Consider the following 15,734-nt stretch of genomic DNA (forward strand, 5'->3'; position numbering starts at 1 on the left):
CGAGGCGGGCTTGAGCCCGGGCGCACCGCCGGCAATTAGGCCCCCCAGCTTCCGGGGGGGGGGGGCGTCGGGGTTGGGGGCGCCGAGCCCGGCTGGAGCGCAGGGCGAGAAGCTCCCGGGGAAGGCGCGGGGAGGGAGGTAGCCCAGAGTCTCCGGTGTGAAAAAGAAAAAAAGTCGATTTTAGTTCGATATCAAGAAAAATTTGTTACAATAGAATTCTTTTATTGGCCAAGTGTGATAGAACACACAAGGAATTTGTCTCTGGTGCAGATGCTTTTTAGTGTACATAAAAGAAAAAGAAACATTTGTCATGAGGTAAAAAACACTTCATGATTGTCATTGGGGTCAAATAAGCAGGAAACAATCAATAGGGTCTTCGGAGAGGGGCGGCATACAAGTCTAATTTAATTTATTAGATTTGCATGCCGCCCCTCTCTGGAGATGAATAAATTATTATTATAAATTATTATTAATAAAAATCTTATATCAATTGATTGTATCAATCTTATCAATATTAATAAAAATGCCTTGAAAGGGGACGGGGGGAGACGCTGGATTCGTGCTTCTGGCAGGGCTGGACTTCAATGATCTCGAAGGTCCCTCCTGCCTCACTCAATGCATTGACGACCTTTGCTCAGTTTGCTTGGCCTCGGTTCCCCTGTGCTGCAACCTGTTCTGGCTGAGTGGCCGAATGTCCTTCCCGGTTTCGGGTCACAATTCAAAGTGTTGGTAATGAGCTATAAAGCCCTACATGGCATCGGATCAGAATACCTCCGGGACTGCCTTCTGCCGCACGAATCCCACAGACCGGTTAGGTCCCACAGAGTTGGCCTTCTCCGGGTCCCGTCGACTAAACAATGTCGTCTGGTGGGCCCCAGGGGAAGAGCCTTCTCTGTGGCGGCCCCGGCCCTCTGGAATCAATTCCCCCCAGAGATTAGAACTGTCCCCACCCTCCTTGTCTTTCGTAAATTGCTTAAGACCTACCTATACCGCCAGGCATGGGGCAATTGAAACATTTCCCCCAGGCTTATATAGTTTTATGTATGGTATGCTTGTGTTGTATGGTTTTATATAATGGGCTTTTAGATATCTCTTTTTTAAATATTAGATTTGTTTACTGTATACTGTTTATTATTGTTGTGAGCCGCCCCGAGTCTTCGGAGAGGGGCGGCATACAAATCTAATAAATTATTATTATTATTATTATTATTATTATTATTATTATTATTATTATTATCTTCAGCCCCACGAAGGGTCTCTTGTGCTGGGTCTCTGAGCTCCCGGGACAAAGAGGCTCCCTCTGTTTTACCCACTGTGGATTAGAGATTGGCCACTCAGAACAAAATGACAACAACAACAATCAATTTTATTTGATTAGTCAATCAACCATATCAAAGCAAAAACAGGTCGGTAGTCATAAAACTGCAACTGGTTAAAATACAATAAAATTGGATAAAATAAAGGGAATTCGGATAAATAAGTTAAAATACAGTATAATATGCTAAAATTGAGTAGTAAAACATGAGAATATAACTCATGCAAAGGCCCTCTGAAACCAACTCCTCCCAAAGATTAGAATTGCCCCCACCCTCCTTGCTTTCCATAAGCTGCTTAAAACCCACCTCTGCCGTCAGGCATCGGGGAATTGAGATCCTCTTCCCCCTAGGCCTTTACAATTTTATGCATGGTATGTATGTATGTATGTTTGGTTTTTTATATTAATGGGTTTTTAATTGTTTCTAACATCAGACTACTATTGTACACTGCTTTATTGTTGCTGTTAGCCGCCCCGAGTCTCCGGAGAGGGGCGGCATACAAATCCAATAAATAAATGAATGAATGAATAAATAATAAATTATATTAAACAAATGTAAGGTACTGATATAAAATATTCTTAAGTGAATTCATCTTTGCATGCCACCCCAAAACGTATTCTCATCTGAACAGCCCTGACTATAAACTCAATGGTTCTAGAAACTACATATATATTTGTACCCTGAAGAAAGTAAGATAATTGTTTATTACAGTCCCAGTGTATGATTTTGTCAAGTAGGGGCTATAAATACTGAGGTCTTACTGAGGAGTATAATTTACAATTGAGTAGCATATAGGCAATGTCTTCTATCAGAACAAAATGAAATTCAGTGGTGAAAAAAGTCAGGCTCTACCTTTGGGCAAGAAAAAACAAAACGCCCAGGTACAATATAGGTGGTACATTGCTCAACAGTAGCAACTGTGAGAGTGGACAACATTTAAATAGGAGCCAGCCGTGTGCAGCAGCTGCCAAAAAGCCAACACAGTTCTAGGCTGCATCAACAGAGGGAAAGAATCAAAATCACATATAAAGTTAATACCATTTTATGAGGCCTCGGTTAGATCACACTTAGAATACTGCGTTCAGTTTTGGTCACCATAATGCAAAAAGGATATTGAGACTCTAGAAAGAGTGCAGAGCAACAAAAAGGACTAGGGGATTGGAGGCTAAAACATGAAGAACGGTTGCAGGAACTGGGCATGACTAGTTTAATGAAAAGAAGGACCAGGGGAGAAATGATAGCTGTGTTCCAATATCTCAGGGGTTGCCACAAAGAACAAATTCTCAGGGGTTGCCACAAATTCTCCAAAGCCCCTGAGGGTAGAACAAGAAGCAATGGGTGGAAACTAAACAAGGACAGAAGCAACTTAGAACTAAGGAGAAAATTTTTAACAGTCAGAACGGTTGATCAGTGGAACAACTTGCCTCCAGAAATTGTGAATTCCCCAACATTGGAAGTTTTTAAGCAGATGTTGGGTAACATCTGTCTGAAGTAGTGTAGGGTTTCCTGCCTAAGCAGGGGGCTGGACTAGAAGACTTCCAAGGTCCCTTCCAACTCTGTTGTTGTTGTTGTTGTTGTTGTTATTATTATTATTATTATTATTATTATTATTATTATTATTATTATTAACAGGCGGAGCACAACAGTTGTGTGCTTAATGGCGCCATACCATAGATTTGAATGGTATGTATAAATGTCACAACATTTCTAATCTGCCTTTCTAGGCAGTAGACAACGCCTGAAGATAAGAAAGTGGGAGGACATCATTGGAGGCCACAAAGAGTGAATGCTACATCAGGTGGGGGTTCTGGGACTGCCTTGAGCCCTCTCCCTGCCCGGAGAGTGGGGGAACTAGCTGGGGGCGTCGGGAGCAGAGCCTTGACCCAGGCCAGGGGAGACTGAAGCCGAGGCAGATGGACCAGGATTCTATGAGCTGGCTGCCATTCCATTGGGCCATGGCAAGTGCTTGAAGGGTCCTTCTGACCCAATCTGCGAACTGATTGTGAACGTGCTTTCTTCCCAGTCATCGTCCTGGAGCGAAGACGATGGGCTGCAGCAGAGCTGGGTCCCATGGTCGGTTTCAGCTGGGAGCCCTGGGCTGGGTGCCCATTACCCGGGTGGCACCCTGGAGAGATCAAAGAAAGAAGCCATTTGGCCAGAGTGGACTTTTACCCCCATGAGAGGCAGGCCCTGCCCCCATAGTGGATGGGGAGAGAAATGAGTTACCTATCAACTCTTGGTTGACTACTCCAACGCTCTCTACATGGGTCAACTTTGAAAAGTGTTCGGAAACTTCAGATCGTGCAGAATGCGGCTGCAAGAGCAATCATGGGCTTTCCTAGATCTGCCGATGTCTCGACAACACTCAGCAGGCTGCACTGGCTGCCGATCAGTTTCCGGTCACAATTCAAGTGTTGGTTATGACCTATAAAGCCCTTCATAGCATCGGACCAGAATACCTCCGGGACCGCCTTCTGCCGCACGAATCACAGCGACCGATTAGGTCCCACAGAGTTGGCCTTCTCTGGGTCCTGTCGACAAAACAATGACGTCTGGTGGGACCCAGGGGAAGAGCCTTCTCTGTGGCGGCCCTGACTCTCTGGAATCAACTACCCCCGGAAATTAGTACTGCCTCCACCCTCTTTGCCTTTCGTAAACTCCTGAAAACCCACCTATGTCGCCAGGCATGGGGAAATTGATATACCCCTCAGCTGTTTTGCTTTATGTATGATTTGTTTGGATTACATGATTGTTCTTAATAAGGGTTTTAAATATTGTTTTTTAATATTGGATTTGTATATTGTATTGTTTGTTGTGAGCCACTCCGAGTCCTCAGAGAGGGGCAGCATACAAATCTAATAAATAATAATAATAATAATAATAATAATTATTATTATTATTATTATTATTATTATTATTATTATTATTATTATTATGTCAATACAACACAGCAAACGAGATCACTATGCTGGATTTTGTATTTCATCACCAGTCGGGCGCTTCCAATCCCAGTAAAGCAGCCTTTTGCAATTGACAGATGGAGATTTTGTAAATTCCGATGGTTTTCAAATGTCCGTTGAGATCCTTTGGCACTGCGCCCAGTGTGCCAAGTACCACTGGGACCACTTTCACGGGCTTATGCCAGAGTCGTTGCACCTCGATTTTTAGATCTTCGTATTTCACTAATTTCTCTAGCTGCTTCTCCTCAATTCTGATGTCCCCTGGGAATTATTATTATTATTATTATTATTATTATTATTATTATTATTATTATTATTATTGCTCACCAGAAGCCTCCCATGAAAGGGCTTCTGCCCTTCCAGCCCTTTCACTCCCAGCCTGTAGGGCAGTGCCCACTGCCCACTGATGTCCAGCAGGGACTTCTGGCCAGGGAGATCTGCACCCACCCACTCTCACCCACCAGGTGCCAACAAGCCCTTCCCGGTTCACCCTCCCCATTTGCAGGACGTAGTTCATTAGGGTCTCACCTTACTGGTTATGTTGGGATACCTCAGCTGGGACTGGCACAAGGGGTCCCCAAAGGAACAACAGCCCAAACAAAGTCCATCTATGTTTTGCTTCCGCTGGGCAGAGTCCATCTGGTATTTTGTTTACGGATTAGGTTGCTTGGCACATGTTGCACAAACACTTCGCCCACTCAAAGCCAACTTCCTCATAGCAAAGCTCTGGTTGCTGTAGAAAGTAGGCGGAAAGTGGATCTTCCCTGACAGGCGGGGAGCTGCCACCTCCTCATTCCTGGCGACACCGAATGGCAGGCTCCCCGTCTCCCTCCCGTGTCCATCCCAGAGCCGCTCAGGCACGGCCGGTCCATTTGGAAACTTCTCGTTGCAGCCCCCCAGGGGAGGGAGGGGCCCACCGGAGGGAGAAGATCTGACTTTGGACTTTATCCGAGCCGAGAACGAAGCTACTCTTTGGCCATCAATCAATGAAGACAGGCTTAGATGCTAAAACTTTCCGTGTAGATGACGCCAAATGTTTCCTGTGGGATTATTATTATTATTATTATTATTATTATTATTATTATTATTTATTAGATTTGTATGCCGCCCCTCTCCGTAGACTCGGGGCGGCTCACAGCAAACAATGTACAACAAATCTAATATTTAAAAGTTAACTAAAAACCCCTTATTTAAAAAAACAAGACATACACACAAACATACCATGCATAAACTATATAGGCCTGGGGGAGATGACTCAATTCCCCCACGTCTGACAGCAGAGGTGGGTTTTAAGGAGTTTGCGAAAGGCAAGGAGGGTGGGGGCCATCCTAATCTGGTTCCAGAGGGTCGGGGCCGCCACAGAGAAGGCTCTTCCCCTGGGTCCCACCAGACGACATTGAAGGATGCCCCTTCGCCCGTTGGAGCCCGGGAATCTCAGCCCCAGCTGCCTCCTGGGCACCCCCTTTGAGGGGAGCAGTACCTGGTCAGAAGAAGCCCCCTTGGACTGCCCCACTGCTGGCCCCCTTTCCAGTCATCCCCCCGGTTGCTGACTTCCCTCCACCAAGCTCTCCCCCTATGAGGCTGCCCAAGCACCTGTCGGAAGGAGGGGAGAAGAGGCCGCTTTCATGTGTCTTTCCTCCCTGGCCCATAACGGCTGGGCAGAGCTGCCGCCTCGTGTGGCAACCCTCTGGGATGCCCTTCCTCTGTTGTGCAGCCGACGCCGGGAGCAGCCTGCCTCCCCCCTTCGCTCTTCTGGTTTGGGCTGTGGAAACAGTCTGCATGCCACCAGTCGTTTGGCCACCGCCCTGGTCAGTGGCTGGGTTCGGGGTCAGTCCTGGCTCCGCAGGCCCCCTCTTCCTGGCCCATTTGGCCCACTCGCCTCCTGTGTCCGGGGCCAGACCGGCTCACGTAGAACGCTGGTGCCAAAGCAGTTGACATGCCCGTCCTGCCACTCCCAGGAGACGGATGGGTGGATGTTTGCCTGGCAGCCGGCAAGGATCAGGGACGGGGAAGAAGAGAGCGTAGGAACGCCCCTGGTCCTCTCCTCAACAGGGCCAGGGAATGAGGCTGGTGCTACTGCAGGCCAGGCCTTGCCAGGGGGCAGAGGCAGAATGCCGTGGTGGTGGTGGTTCTCCTTCAAGTGCTGGCAGAGGGTCCCTGTGGGAGGGGGGCTGCGAGGGGGCCCCCAGTCAGTGCTGAGGCAGCAGCTACAGGTGCCTTGGGCCGACTCACCCGCCAAGGGAGGCACCTTCATTCCACAAGTGGAAGAAGGCGGGCAAGAGCCACCTGGGACTTGAATTTGCATCAGCAGCTTCGCAAGGCTTGAACTCCCTAGAATGCCAGTGGATCATAATGGATCTAGCAGGGCAGGGAAAGCACCCTTCGTTTGACCGAAGAGAATCTCCCTTGGATCCCCGTCTAACAAATGGAACCACTCTTAGCTCTGCCACTTTCTTTGGAGAGGGGCGCCATACAAATCTAATAAATTATTATTAAATTATTATTATTATTATTATTCCCGTCTAAGAAATGGGCCAGGGAGCCTCCTGCCATCCTGGGCGCATGGATCAGGGTCCCCCTTTTTCTTTGGCACCCCAAGTCTCCTTTCAGAGGGGGCTGGGAGGACTCTAGGTCAGCCCTTCTGGCCAGGGAGAGCCCCCTCCTCTGCCCAGGGGCTTTGCTGATCTGCTCTTCTACAGCCAGGCCAGAGGGGAGCAGCCCCCCTTAGCAGAAAGTGGAAGAAAAGGGCTTTCCTTGCCAGGAGGCCCCCCCAGGGAGGGCTGGTTGTGGGGCCTTTGACCCGCCCCCAGCTTTGCCCTCCTGGCCTTCCCCTGCAAGGTGCAGCCCAGAGGGAGTCCAAGATCTTTGAGCCCGTCTCCTACCCAGGCCATTGGCTCCCCCACTCCCTCCCTCCCTCCTTGCCCCTCCCAAAGGTTCCCCTGCGGCTGCCACCACCACTGCCACCACAGACGACACAGCTCCTCCCCAGGAGAGGCCACGGCAGGTTGGAGCCTCTTGGCCCTCGGAGTCCAGGTAGGAGGGGGGAGAGGAGGGGAGGGGGCGGCCTGGCCGGGCAGAGGGTCCAGTTGGCTTGGGGGGGGATTTGCCTCCCTCTGGACAGAGAACAATGCTGAACTCTAAGGCAGGCAAAGCGAGGTGGTCCCTTTATGTCTTTTGTTCTCTCTCCCTCCCCTTTCTCTCTCTTTTTCTCAAACTTTCTCTCTCTTTTTCTCTCTCAATCTTTCTCTCACTTTCTCTCTCTCTCTCTTACTCTCAAACTTTCTCTCTCTCAATCTTTCTCTCCCTCAATCTTTCTCTCTTTCTCTCCCAATCTCTCTCTCTCTTTCTCTCAAACTTTCAGTCTCTTTCTCTCACAATCTCTCTCTCTCAATCTTTCTCTCAATCTTTCTCTCACTTTCTCTCCCTCTCTTTCAATCTTTCTCTCTCAATCTTTCTCTCTCAATCTTTCTCTCAAACTTTCTCTCTCTCTCTTTCTCTCAAACTTTCAGTCTCTTTCTCTCTCAATCTCTCTCTCTCAATCTTTCTCTCACTTTCTCTCCCTCTCTCAGTTTTTCTCTCTCTCTCTTTCTCTCTCTCTCTTTCTCTCATACTTTCTCTCTCTCAATCTCACTCTCTCACTCTCTCTCTCTTTCCCAATCTCTCTCTCAATCTTTCTCTCTCTCTCAATCTCTCTTTCTCTCTCTCAATCTCTCTCTTTCTCTCTCTCTCTCTCTCTCTCAATCTCTCTTTCTCTCAATCTCTCTCTTTCAATCTCTCTCCCTCCCTCTCTCTCTCAATCTCTCTCTTTCTCTCTCTCAATCTCTTTCACTCAAACTTTCTCTTTCTCTCAATCTTTCTCTCACTTTCTATCTCTCTCTCTTTCTCTTTCTCTCAATCTTTCTCTCACTTTCTATCTCTCTCTCTTTCTCTTTCTCTCAAACTTTCTCTCTCTCTCAATCTTTCTCTCCCTCAATCTTTCTCTCTTTCTCTCCCAATCTCTCTGTATCTTTCTTTCAAATTTTCAGTCTCTTTCTCAATCTCTCTCTCAATCTTTATCTCAATCTTTCTCTCACTTTCTCTCCCTCTCTTTCAATCTTTCTCAATCTCTCTCTCTCTTTCTCTCAAACTTTCTCTCTCCCTCTTTCTCTCAAACTTTCAGTCTCTTTCTCTCTCAATCTCTCTCTCTCAATCTTTCTCTCACTTTGTCTCCCTCTCTCTTTCAGTTTTTCTCTCTCTCTCAATCTTTCTCTCTCTCTCTTTCTCTCAAAGTTTCTCTCTCTCTTTTTCTCAAATTTTTTCTCTCTCAATCTCTCTCTCTCTCTTTCTCAATCTCTCTCTCAATCTTTCTCTCTCTCTCAATCTCTCTTTCTCTCTCTCAATCTCTCTTTCTCTCAATCTCTCTCTCTCTTTCAATCTCTCTTGCTCTCAATCTCTCTCCCTCTCTTTCTCTCTCTCTCAATCTCTCTTTCTCTTTCTCTCTCAGTCTCTCTCTCTCAATCTTTCTCTCTCTCTCTTTCTCTCTCTCTCTCTCTTTCAATCTCTCTCCCTCTCAATCTCTCCCCCTCTCTTTCTCTCCCTCTCAATCTCTCTCTTTCTCTTTCTCTCTCTTTCTCTTTCTCTCTCAATCTTTCTCTCTCTCTCTCTCTCTCAATCTCTCTCTCTCAATCTCTCTCTCTCAGTCTTTCACAATATCTCTTGCACAACAACTTGGAAAGGAAGCATCAAGAGTTACTGGCCAATCCAAAGTGAGGAGTTGTGTGTGGGGACAGTTGGAATTTGGGGATCCTAGGAGGGGCCCCCTAATCCAAAAAGGGGAGGGTAGCAGGAAAGAATGGCTGTTGGGAGAAATGATACTGGGCAAGCTCCAACCGGGTCTTCCCTGCAAGAGAGCGGGCTGAGCAGTGGCAGCCCCTTCGGTCCCAGGTGGTGCCGCCACCTGCCAGACCCCTCCCGTGAGTCCAGTGCCCAGCTGGGCTTCTCTCCAGAACTTTAAACAAAAAAAGGGGGGGGGGGAAATGCCTCAAACCACACTGATGTTTTACTACTTTGTTTTGGGGGGGAGCATTTGGCAATTGATATGGCAACGAAACAGATTTGTAACTGGAACTCAGATGGCTTTGCAAATTGGACAGATGAGAGAGCGAGAATGAGGGAGATATGATAGGTGATATATGATAGGTGATTGATTGATGATAGACAGATGATAGAGATGATTGATAGACAATGATAGATGGATAGAGAGATGATAAATTGGTGACAGATGATAGAATGTCAGACAACAAATTATTGAGAGATGATAGCAAGAGCAAGGGCGCTTATATGCTGCTTCATGGTGCTTCTCAGCCCTCTCTAAGCAGTTTTCAGAGTCAGCCTCTTGCCCCCAGCAATCCGGGTCCTCATTTTACCCACCTCTGAAGGATGGAAGGCTGAGTCAACCTTGAGCTGCTCAGGATCAAATTGTTGAACTGCTGGCAGCCGTCAGTCAGCAGAAGTAGCCTGCAGTACTGCGTTAGGATCTGGATGGGGGTCAACAGGCTCAAACTCAAGACAGAGTGGCTGTGGGTTTTGCCTCCCAAGGACAATTCCATCTGTCCGTCCATTACCCTGGGTGGGGGGAATTATTGACCCCCTTGGAGAGGGTCCGCAACTTAGGCATCCTCCTCGATCAACAACTAATATTAGAACATCATCTTTCAGCTGTGGCGAGGAGGGCGTTTGCCCAGGTTCGCCTGGTGCACCAGTTGCAGCCCTATTTGGACAGGGAGTCATTGCTCACAGTCACTCATGCCCTCATCACCTCGAGGTTCGACTACTGCAACGCTCTCTACATGGGGCTACCTTTGAAGAGTGTTTCGAAACTACAGATCGTGCAAAATGCAGCCGCACGAGCAATCATGGGCTTTCCTAGATATGCCCATGTCTCACCAACACTCCGTAGCTTGCACTGGCTGCCGAGTAGTTTCCGGACACAATTCAAAGTGTTGATTATGACATATAAAGCCCTACATTGCATCGGACCAGAATACCTATGGGACCGCCTTCTGCCACACGAATCCCAGCGGCCGATTAGGTCCCACAGAGTTGGCCTTCTCCGGGTCCCGTTGACTAAGAAATGTCATCTGGCGGGAGCTAGGGGAAGAGCCTTCTCTGTGGCAGCCCCGGCCCTCTGGAATCAACTCCCCCCCGGAGATTAAAATTGCCTCCACCCTCCTCGTCTTCCCATTTATGTCGCCAAGCATCAGGGACTAATCCCCCCCTTCTGACTTGTAGCATTTGAGTGTGGTGTGATTGTGTAGCATTGATTGTTTTTAGTAATAATGGGTTTTAAATTGGTTTTTTTAATATTAGATTTGTTCAATATTATATTGTATTGTATTGTATTGCTATTGTTGTTGTGAGCTGCCCCGAGTCTTAAGAGAGGGGCGGCATACAAATCTAATAAATTATTATTATTATTATTATTATTATTATTACCAATAGATAGATAGACAGACAGACAGACAGACAGACAGACAGACAGACAGACAGACAGAAGGAAGAGAGGAAGGGACGGAGGGAAATATGGAAAGAGACAGATGAGAGATTTGATAGACGGATATAAATAGATAATAGAAGGAAACAGCATGGAAGAGTCTTTGCATGTGCCATGGAATAGGAAGTGGATATAGGCAAAGTACAATTTTATCATATGAAATAGACTCTTATATTGGGAGGGGAAAGCCAACTTTTCGCAATCTTCATTTTTAAAAACAGGCGCACCAAGGAATGGGAGGGATATAGCCAGCAACAAAATTACAGGACCCAACATGTGAGGATGTGGAGCGGCAATTTATGGCCCTTATTTTATAGGTCGGAGGTCAGATCAGTTGTGGTAGGAGATGGAAAATTTGGTCCTTTGCTCATCCAATTGCCTCAAGTACTTTCTCAACCGAGGCATAGTTTGGCTAGCCCCGTTGCTGAAACATTTCCTGAGGTTAAATGAAGCCCCCTTGATTTCAAACAGGCTTCTTGAGCTAGATGTGCTGGTTTCAAAACTGAAATCATGATAATGATGATGAGTCATTATTATTTATTATTATTATTATAGAAACATAGAATACTGATGGCAGAAAAAGACCTCATGATCCATCTAGTCTGCCCTTATACTATTTTCTGTATTTTATCTTAGGATGGATATATGTTTATCCCAGGCATGTTTAAATTAAGTTACTGTGGATTTATCTACCACGTCTGCTGGAAGTTTGTTCCAAGGATCTACTACTCTTTCACTAAAATAATATTTTCTCACGTTGCTTTTGATCTTTCCCCCAACTAACTTCAGATTGTGTCCCCTTGTTCTTGTGTTCACTTTCCTATTAAAAACACTTCCCACCTGGACCTTATTTAACCCTTTAACATATTTAAATGTTTCGATCATGTCCCCCCTTTTCTTGTTATTTATTAGATTTGTATGCCGCCCCTCTCCGCAGACTCGGGGCGGCTCACAGCAGTGATAAAAACAGTATACAATGGCAAATCTAATATTAAATCTAAGATAACAGTTTTACATTAAAAAACCTAAAAAACCCCTTTACATGAAAACATACACACAAACATTCCATACATAAAACTACATAGGCAAGGGGGAGATGTCTCAGTTCCCCCATGTCTGATGGCAGAGGTGGGTTTTAAGAAGTTTACAAAAGGCAAGGAGGGTGGGGGCAGTCCTGATCCCTGGGGGAAGCTGGTTCCAGAAAATGAGTCACTTTGGTCTACTGGTTAAGGCACCAGGCTTCAAGTCAGGAGATGATGAGTTCTAGTCCTACCTTAGGTATGAAAGCTGACTGGGCGGCTGGGCCAGTCCTTCGCTCTTGGCCCGACCCACCTCACAGGGTTATTTTTGTGAGGAAAATAGGAGGTGGAAGGAGTATTGGGTATGTTCATGCTTTGAGTTAGGCAGAAAATCTGGAACATCATTTTCAGTGTTGTAGTCAACTTGCGTCAGTTTGGAATGGAGGCACCACATTAAAGGGTTAAATAAGGTTCAGGAGGGAAGTGTTTTTAATAGGAAAGTGAACACAAGAACAAGGGGACACAATCTGAAGTTAATTGGGGGAAAGATCAAAAGCAACGTGAGAAAATATTATTTTACTGAAAGAGTAGTAGATCCTTGGAACAAACTTCCAGCAGACGTGGTTGGTACAGTAGTCCCTCACCTATTGCTGGTGTTACGTTCCAGACCTGGCCGCGATAGGTGAAATCCGCGATGGGGAATTTATCGACTGATAGTACTTATTTAAGTATTTATATTGTAATTGTTTGGTAAGTTTTCATTGTTTTAAGTGTTTATAAACCCTTCCCACACAGTATTTATTTTAGATACAGTATTTAAATACAGTATTCACAATTTTAGATATATATATATATTTTTTAAAAACCTGCCGATCGAGTTCGGCGGGCTGTTTAAATCTGCCGATCGACTTCCTCAGAAACCCGCGATGAAGTGAAGCCGCAGTAGGTGAAGCGCGGTATAGCGAGGGACTACTGTAAATCCACAGTCACTGAATTTACACATGCCTGGGATAAACATAGATCCATCCTAAGATAAAATACAGGAAATAGTATAAGGGCAGACTAGACAGACCATGAGGTCTTTTTCTGCCGTCAATCTTCTATGTTTCTATTGTTCAATTTTGCCACCATTTTGTTCAATGCAAAGGTGTCTATTTAAGAATGATGCAAAGTCAGATCCCCAAAGCTTGAACCCAGAGCCCTCCTTAAAGGTGGGGTAAAGGCCTCCTACTGCCTCAACATAATTTCTAGTCTAGTCCGCAGACTTCCCCCTTTGCTCCATTGGGTTTTGCATCTGTGAAGCCCCTTGACAGAGAAGGGGAAGAAAGGTTAATACCATGGTACTTCTACTTAGGAACTTAATTCCTTCTGTGATCAGATTCTTAAGTAGAAAAGCTTGTAAGTAGAAGCAATTTTTCCCATAGGAATCAATGTAAAAGCAAAGAATGTGTGCAAACCCATTAGGAAAGAAATAAAAGCTCGTAATTTGGGTGGGAGGAGGAGGAGGAAGAAGAGGAGGAGGCCAGTTGCTGCTCAGAGCGAAGGGAGCGGGGTTTTTTTCAGAGCGCTGGCAGAGGTTTATTCCCTCTCCAAGCACCCAGAAGAAGGAAAATGCTTTGTTCGCTCTGGCTTGCCAAAGCCTCCTTAAGAACCACCAAAAGGCTCCTCTGGCAGCCCAGAAAAGCCCGAGATGGCTGGGATTAAAGGGGGAATAGCAGGAAACTGGCCGGGCTTTTGTGCTGCTCTCAAATTTCCTCGGAAATTTTTCCAGGCTCGGGTTGTTAAGTAGAAAATGGTTCTTAAGTAGAGGCAAAAAAATCTTGAACACCCGGTTCTTATCTAGAAAAGTTATTAAGTAGAGGCATTCTTAAGTAGAGGTACCACTATATTGGTCCAGTCCTTCGAGGAGGTCTTTCCTCAACCCACATTTAAAGACCAGTGGCTCCATTTGCATGTCCTAAACTTGGTCAACGTTGCCCATGGTCAAACGTTGGCTTCACGTGTTGTACAAATCCAGCCACTTTGGTTAGATCCTATTTGATTTACTATGTGAAACCAGAGCATTCGAATCGTTGTACTTGAAGGAAGGAACCAGTGATGTCAACTTGTTGGGTGCAATTATCCAACCGGTTCTACATCAAGAACATTTCCTGCTTCTATGGTTGAAAATTATTTGGGTTGAGCACATCAACAAATCCTCTTAGCCAGAGAGAGATTACCAATAAATCTTGGGGGTAAACAGATCAAGCTGCATCCCTCAATGGGCACAGATGGTTCTTCCCCTGGTTTGCCTATCCCCCTTTCTCTGGCGGTGATGCGGTGCCAAGTTCTGGTTGGACAACCTGATGGATTATGGGCTGTCGGGACAGACTGGAGAACCCTCCTGTTAGGCTTTCTGGGAAATATGGTAGAAGGTGAATAAACAAACAATTGTGGGTGTTGAAAAACAGGTGTTACGAAATGCTTACATCAAGGAAGTTCTTGACCTGGACTAAAGCTGGTGGTGGGAGGGACAGGAATTGTGAGTGAGATCTTTATAGGAGAACCCAAAGGGTCCAGATCACACTTCAAAGAGCCTCTGGCTGAAAGACCAACTTTTAGCTACTCTTCTCCCATATTTCCAGTAAGCTGAACCCAACTGATAATATATACTGCTCAATCAAAATAAAGGGAACACTGAAAGAACACATCCTAGACCTGAATGAAATATTCTCATTTGCACAACTATTCCTGTGTAATTGATTGTCAATCAGTGTTGCTTCCTAAGTGGACAGTTTGATTTCACAGAAGTTTGATTTACTTGGAGTTATATTCTGTTGTTTAAGTGTTCCCTTTATTTTTTTTGAGCAAAATTTACAAGATAGGTTCAATATAAACCATACTGATAGGGAAATATCCTTTTTTCAAAATATTTCAAGTTAAATTAAAGAAAAAGTCCAATGACATCAGCTGGGGAATACTGGATTTCCTGGGTGCTCAACGCTGTGATTTCCATCCTTTAATAGAAATCACAGCATTGAGCACCCAGCAAATCCAGTATTCCCCAGCTGATGTAATTTAAGAATTTGAAGTGACAAGAAATTTCCTTTGTGATTTCAAAAGAAATCACGGCACCGAAAAAGCTTCAAGTTTTCTGCCTTCCATTTTGCACGGAGGGATTTCCTGAGCCCCAAAGGCCGGGAAGGGAAGCCGGTCTCTGCCCCAGAGCCAGGGGGGGAATTGAGTTGAGGGCTTGTGGGAGGGGCTAGCCGGGATTCCGGTCCTGATGCAATCAGCCGCTCTGGAGGAACATTTGGTGGGAGGAGAATAATAATAAATAATAAATAATAAATAATAAATAATAAATAATAAATAATAAATAATAAATAATAAATAATAAATAATAAATAATAAATAATAAATAATAAATAATAAATAATAAATAATAAATAATAAATAATAAATAATAAATAATAAATAATAAATAATAAATAATAAATAATAAATAATAAATAATAAATAATAAATAATAAATAATAAATAATAAATAATAAATAATAAATAATAAATAATAAATAATAAATAATAAATAATAAATAATAAATAATAAATAATAAATAATAAATAATAAATAATAAATAATAAATAATAAATAATAAATAATAAATAATAAATAATAAATAATAAATAATAAATAATAAATAATAAATAATAAATAATAAATAATAAATAATAAATAATAAATAATAAATAATAAATAATAAATAATAAATAATAAATAATAAATAATAAATAATAAATAATAAATAATAAATAAATTATTAGATTTGTATGCTGCCCCTCTCCGAGGAATCGGAGCGGCTCACAACAACAATACACAATGTACAAATCTAATGTTAAATGAAAAATTAAAAACCCTTATTATAAA

The 15,734-nt window shown here is 44.3% G+C and overlaps 1 protein-coding gene and 1 long non-coding RNA gene across 5 annotated transcripts in view; one reads left to right on the top strand and one right to left on the bottom strand.

The window, feature by feature from the left end:
- Window positions 1-1,345: 1,345 nt before the first annotated feature.
- Window positions 1,346-5,224, bottom strand: LOC139172730 (uncharacterized). The gene is made up of 2 exons (XR_011559929.1): window positions 4,805-5,224; window positions 1,346-3,441 (listed from the first exon to the last, which is right to left on the bottom strand). It is a non-coding gene; the product is annotated as an uncharacterized lncRNA (long non-coding RNA).
- A 2,008-nt stretch (window positions 5,225-7,232) lies between these two features.
- Window positions 7,233-15,734, top strand: part of GGT1 (gamma-glutamyltransferase 1) — a 42,556-nt gene continuing 34,054 nt past the window's right edge. For 3 of the 4 annotated variants that reach the window (XM_070762477.1, XM_070762475.1, XM_070762479.1), the window contains exon 1: window positions 7,233-7,309. The gene's annotated coding sequence lies outside the window, so the exon portion shown is untranslated. The remainder of the gene's footprint in view (window positions 7,310-15,734) is intronic. The other variant, XM_070762478.1, reaches the window with a different exon arrangement.

Source organism: Erythrolamprus reginae, chromosome 10 (assembly GCF_031021105.1).
Source record: "Erythrolamprus reginae isolate rEryReg1 chromosome 10, rEryReg1.hap1, whole genome shotgun sequence".
Classification (NCBI taxonomy): Eukaryota; Metazoa; Chordata; class Lepidosauria; order Squamata; family Dipsadidae; genus Erythrolamprus; species Erythrolamprus reginae.